The following is a 6,595-nucleotide window of genomic DNA, read 5'->3' as shown; positions in this document are numbered from 1 at the left end:
CACCATCCTCAGGAGCCATGTCCTTGTAAAAGTATTTGTCCAATTGTACTGCAGTCCCCATAGCTTCCAAGTTCCCGGCAGCACCACGGGTTTTGAGGGAGTACAGTATCGCAGTTCTGGGGAGTAGACCTGTTTCTAAAGATCCCCGGTGCTGGGCAGCCTCAGGCTTTAAATTGTGCACCCCACACACCTTTCCTGTGAAATTAGTGGCCTGGGGTTAGATTAGAATGTAGATTCTGGCCCAGGGGTCTTAGTGGAGCTGAGAGTCTGCTATTCCTTTCGTTTGGTTGTTTGTTGTTTGTTTTTTGTTTTTCTTGTCTTTCTGAGACAGGGTCTCGCTATGCAGTTCAGGCTGGCCTTGAGCTCACTGAGTAGCCCAGGCTGGCCTCGAACTCACAACAATCCTCCTGCCTCAGCCTCGCAAGTGCTGGGATTACAGGCATGCGCCACCCCGCCCAACTCGTTTGGTTTTGAACCTAGGACCTTCCCACTGAACTACATTTCCAGTTCTTTTTATTGTTTTTAGTTTGAGACAGGGTCTCACTAAGTCAGTAAACTGACTAAGCTGGGCTCCAGCCTGTCATCCTCCTGCCTCAGGCTTCCAGAATGCTGGGGTCACAGGCATGTGTCCCATTTCCAGCTGAGAGTCTTTGTTTCAGACAGCTCCCAGCGGGGACTGAGGCTGCCAGTGTGGGGAACACCCTTTGAGCTGTTAGGATCTAGCCCTCCCAAGGCCTGTTTTCTAAAAGGACCCTTGGCTTTTGGCCCAAAGCTGGCTCCAGGCACAGAAGTGCCAAACGGAGAGGGGCGTTCCTTGACTCCCTGCTGGGGCTCAGCAAGCTGGGAGGGAGGCTCACAGGGCAAGGCAGGTGGAGGTGAGAAGTCGTTGGAGAACATTTAGGGGCTTTTCCTCTGGCCCTGAACCTCACCAGCTGCTCGTGTCTGCTGAGCTGGGGTGAGGAGGTGGGAAACTCCCCTTGGAAGCCCCGTATGGGCCAACTGACACTCTCAGCCATCGGGGTGGGGATCCTCAGAAACGGCTGCAGCACCCACCATCTGGATGTCCCTAGCAATATGGGCTCACAGCGGGCTGGGGGTGCAGAGAATTTGAAGGTGGGATAGGAGTTCCCCGGGGCTGTGCCAGGAACTTATCTTTGGTCCAGAGCTGGCTGCGACAGTGTCACCTCTTACAAGGCAGATGGCAGAGCCCCACTCTGGGCCTTTGGAGTCTCAGGGCTGAGCAGGGGAATGTGCTTTTCAGAAAGGCGCTGAGGAAGATGGGAGCAGAGACTTCTCCCATCCACTCTGCATCCCCCAGATGGACTCCAGCTCCAGTCCAGCACCCATGACCGTGTGGCAGGACTGGCCTCCCTCTGGGGCCGGCTCTTGATGCCCCTCAGAACACGCTAGACAAATGTGCCCATTCTCAGAACACCCCCTAGTCCTGGGGAGCAGAGCTTCAAGGCACTGTCTCATGTCTGATGCCTGCTGCTGGGCTTCCAGCCTCAGACCCAAAACAACCCTGGGAAAGAGGCTCCAGGGTTAGGTAGCCTCTGGCCTTGGGATGACCCCACTGGGGCAGCATCTGGCATCAGCAGACCTGACTGAAAAGGTGGCAAGATGGCCTTGGACAATGGACATCCTCTGTCTGTCCTCAGTCTCCACATCCGTAAAGTGGGAATATATTCCCTAGTATGAAGGAGGCAAGAACTGAAGAAAACACATGTGAAACAACTTCCTCAGAATAGGGGCTTTGGAAACAGTGTTGCTGGTGACCATGACTTATGACCATCAGCAGAGGGGCCAGGGAACCTCCATGAGCCAGCACATCAGACATCAGCCTCGTGTCCAACCTCCCATTCCACAGAGGGGTATCTATCTTTACAGCAGAACTAGATGTTATAGGATATCAATCAGATTTTGTTTTTCAGTGCAGGGATTAAACCCAGAGCTTTCTCACTGAGCCACACCTCCAGCTCATTCTTATTTTGAGACAGGATCTCGCTAATCACTAAGTTGCCCAGGCTGGGCTTGAACTTGTTGTCTTCCTGGCCCCGTCTCCTAGAGTGCTGCCATTACAGGCTTCGTATGTTAATTTCTCAAAGCCAGGCTACCATCACACCTAAAAAACATAATGACCACTAAGTCTTAGTGTGAGTGTTTACCCAGCAGCACATCAGACTTCATCCCAATTTCTCACAAATGTGTTCATCCCCACAGCTGGCTTAACTTGCAGCCTAGCGGGCACCATGCATGATGTGGGATTCATGCGCAGCTGAACTCCGAAACCAGGGGGTTCCTCTCCCGTACTCTTTCCTTATGCCGTGTTTATGGTAGGACCCAGGGTCCTTATCCTTTGCACCCTCTTCCTCTAAACTGTGTTTTCCAGTGACATCCTTGAGGTGAGATACCTGTGTGAAACAGATGTCACCTGCCCGGCATCCTGAGGACGCCCTTACCCCATTCCTGCCACAGCTGGTGAGATGCCAGGTGACTTGGGTCTCATCTGCACTGTTTACTGACCGTGTGGGGAAGTTGGTGCAGGGACCAGGTGGTCCCCAATGAACGAGAGCCTTCCCACCAGCCGTCTTCACTTACCACTAAGTGCGGACCAAGCAGGGCCCCCAGCTGTGCAGCCAGAGCTGTGTTGGGCCTGAGTGGAGGTGAGAGGAAGAAGCTGGGTCTGTCTGCAGCCAGCTGGTTTCCACCCTCACCCTCCCTCCGGATGGACTCCAGCTCCAGTCCAGCACCCATGACCATGTGGCAGGACTGGCCTCCCTCTGGGGCCGGCTCTTGATGCCCATCAGAACACAGTAGACAAATGAGCCCATTCTCAGAATGACCCTAGTCCTTGCTTTCCTCAGGACCTTCGCACGTGCTACTGCCTCTGTATCAATGCTCCTCTACCCCCGTACACTCTGATTTTCCACAGGGCTGAAAACGTAGGTACTTGAAGTGGCCACGTCCTGACCCTTTCCCTACTATGCACCTATCTGCTGTCTACAAATTAGTTCTTTCGGGCTGGGGATTTAGCTCAGCTGCAAAGCGCCTGCCTGACAAGCGCAAGGTCGTGAGGTCGGTTCCCGGTACGGGAGAAAAGCCAAAAACAAAACAAACAAACAAAAAAACAAATTAGTTCTTTCTGCTTTGAGTTCTTTAGAAACCTTTTGTTTTTCCTCCACAGTTGGTCATTCTTCTCTCTTAGTTGAAATGTCAGCTCAGTGAGGGTAGGACCCTGTGCAACAAGGTGTAGCTGGACTCCCTTGTTTTTATTTCCTAAGATGGTCACCCTGGCCAGAGAGGAACAGCAGAGGCATGGCCAGTGCCTGGCAGGCAGGCAGAGCTTGGCAGGGTACAGCTCCGCCCTTTCCCAGTCCCAGGTCTTATCAAGGTGTGCCCCATCCCCACCTTGCTACTTAACCCTCAGGGCTACCTGTCCTTCACCCTGCAGGACAAAGCACTGCCTTGGGACTTGAGCCCAGCATGGTCTGCAAGTCACTTGTCTGCCCTTGGCTGTTCCACCACCTGGAAGGTCCAATGCCCCCTTCCCTTGCAGGTGGCCTGAGGCTCAAGGCTGAGTCCCGGCAAGGTGCTGAACGCAGTGCTCGGCATGGCAGTAAGCACTGAACAATGCTATCACTTTGGCTGTCATGGACTGTCCCCCCCATGGCCTTTTCTTGCTGCCAGCTGCGCCACGGCCAGCATTTGGGGCCCTGTGTGTGCAGGAAGCCTGCTCCCTGCTCCAGTCCCCTTCACCTGGGGCTCTGTAGGCTGGTAGGACACTCACCTGAGAGAGGAAATTCCAGACTGGGGACTGAAAGGGCAGCTACGCTTTGATGCGGCCGCCTGGCCTCCTGAGCCGCCACCCTCTCAATGGCTGTGGTGGAGTCGACAGACCCTTGATGGCCTCTCGAGCTCAAGGGCTGGGACAAGGGGCAGAAAAGTCAGGTCAACAGTGTCTTGTCTGCAGGCGGCTGGGAGAGCGGGCGGTGGCGGTCACCCAGTGGCAGGGTGCTTCTGGGACGTCGGGCCTCCTCTTGGAGCAGCTGGGGCTTGGCAGGTTCCTCCACAAGTTCCATGCTGGGAGGAGCCTAAGACTCGGCAGCTGGAGGTCCAAGTTAGATTGTGCCCACTAGAAAAGTGACCTGCATCACCATGCCCCACAGACCCCACATAGTGGGGACCCCATGACCTTTCCTACTTCATGACTCCCATCATGCTCTGGTAACACTGGCCAGGCTGAGATTTGGAGAAATTCCCCAACCCCTTCCAACCTCAGGACCTTTGCACATGCTAGCTCCCAGCCAGCATTCCCTTCTCCTCTTAATTCTCTCAGGGCTGAAAATACAAGGTCCTCTCTAAGAGGCCTTCCCCAGCCCTCACCTCATGTCCCACCTAAACACTCAGTCCCCCTCTAGGTGCTGGCATCTAGTCTAAGCCCTGACATGTCTGTTTCCTTTCTAGCACCTCCCATGCCTCCCTTGGAGAAAGCTCACTGCACAAGCAGGTGCCTCTTCTGCCCCCTGAGCACGCTGCAGGCACACCATACATGCTGGCCGGGTGTGTGGGGACTGAGTGGCTGAGATGAACCACCCAGGAAATGTGCCAGCATCTGTGCAGGCTACAGACGAGGCCATTATAGCCTGGGGCAAAGAGCGGCCTGGACTCCCCTGCCGGAGGGGTCTGGTCTGAATCCAAGTCGCTGTCAGACACGTGTGTGTGTGTGTGTGTGTGTGTGTGTGTGTGTGTGTGTGTGCATGCACACACACACAGAGCTCACCTCCCGGCCAAGCCCAGCTGCTCCCTGCCGCCTCCCCCTCCCTCCCCGCAGTCACCAGGCTTTGCCTGTCCAGGACCACTTAAGGCATGAGAGTGGGAGCCCAGAGCAGCCGTTGTTACAGGACCCCGCCTTCCACCACAGGGGCTGGGAAGGGCAGCCGGGACAGGGCTCGCCAGGTCCCAAAGGTCCCAAGCCCAGGCCAACGGGCACAGGGCTGTGCTGGCCTTGGAAGGAGCAGCCAGGCGGTACTTGGCACTGATCCTCGAGCCAGCAGTCAGGAGTCATCATTTACGGGAAACGCGCCGTTGAGGAGAAAGGGCCCAGCCTGGCTTTGGTCCAGATGTCCAGAAACGGCAAGGCAGCTGCCTTGCGTCACTCTGAGCCCAGCGCAGCCCCGCCCCATGCAAAGCCTGGCAGAGATCAAGACCAGTCCTGGGTGTGTACCCACGCCCTCCCTATTCAGCAAAAACTGAACAAAACAAACCCCACAGAGCAGACACTCACTCAGCAGCTTTTGACCAGTTAGGAGATCTTGAACAAGCGACTGAATATCTCTGAACCTCAGTGCTGTCCTGTGTGAAAGGAGGAATTTCTGGGGGCTATTGGATGAAACAAAGTTGTTGTTGTTGTTGGGTTTTCTTTCTTTCTTTTTTTGCTAAATCACTAAGTTGCTCAAGTGGGGCTCAAACTTGCAAACCCCCCTGCCCCACCTCAGCCTGCCTCGAAGGCTCAGAATGAGATTGCACGGATTATACGTTTGCTAAACACATTGCGACAGTCTTCGTTGCCAGCGCAGGAGGTACACAAGTGATGTGACAGGGTGCATATATGACAGACAGAGACTAAGGCTAAGAGAGGTTTCTAAGCAGGCAGACGGCACCAAGGAGTGGTGGATTTCAGATGTCCCATCGCCTGCTCACAGCTCTTCTATCACACAAGCCAGAATGTATGGCCTTAGCCAAAGTGACTGGGCCCAAGAGCCAGCCCAAAGGCCATAGCTGGTCTCCAGTCGTGCCTCAAAATTTAACAAACAACAGCAGAAAGATGGAGTTCATTTCCAATGTTCATAGATCAGGTGTCACAGTGTTTGAATTCCACATCTGTGGTTTCTCCTGAGGACCGGAAGCTGAACCTGCCTCCCCGGCAGCCAGTGACTGTCCCCTGTCACAGAACTACAGACCCAGCTCACGCACGAGGCCCCAGTTTGCTCATTAGATTCTCTGGTCCTGGTGAGCTTGCCACTGGTCCTGAAAGCCCACTGTCCTACGTGAGATGTGCAGGGGCAAACTCGAGCCTGAGAGGAGGCTGGATGTCAGACAGCATCCCTGGGGAAGGAGGACGGGGCCACGGGAGCAAGTCTGCCCAGGGATGTGGCATCAGGAAAGCCCCACTGCATTTCTGTCACAGGGCTGCTGTAAGGCAGTTCCACAAACTGAGTGGTTTACAAAACAGAAATTTACCATTTCATGGTGTTGGAGGCTGGAAGTGTGGGGTCAAGGCGTGGGCAGGGCCTGGCTCCCTCCGCACCTGCTCCAGGCCTCTCTCCTGGCTGTGTAGTCCCCAGGCTTGTGGCAGCACACCATCCACCTTGGCTTGGCGTCGCCCTCGGGGTGCTATCTGTGTTCCAGTTTTCCCTTCTTTTACAAGGACACTCACCCTGCTCCAGAGTGGCCTCACTTTAACGAATCCACATCTACGACCACCCAGCGATTCTATCGCCAAACAGGGCCCCATCTTAAGGGACTAGGGGTTAGGATTTCAACATAAACTTGGGGGCTGGGAGGGCACAATTTAGCCCAAACAGAAGCTGACTGT

This window comes from Chinchilla lanigera, unplaced genomic scaffold (assembly GCF_000276665.1).
Source record: "Chinchilla lanigera isolate Chin_1 unplaced genomic scaffold, ChiLan1.0 scaffold00041, whole genome shotgun sequence".
NCBI lineage: Eukaryota > Metazoa > Chordata > Mammalia > Rodentia > Chinchillidae > Chinchilla > Chinchilla lanigera.
This window is presented reverse-complemented; position numbering follows the sequence as displayed.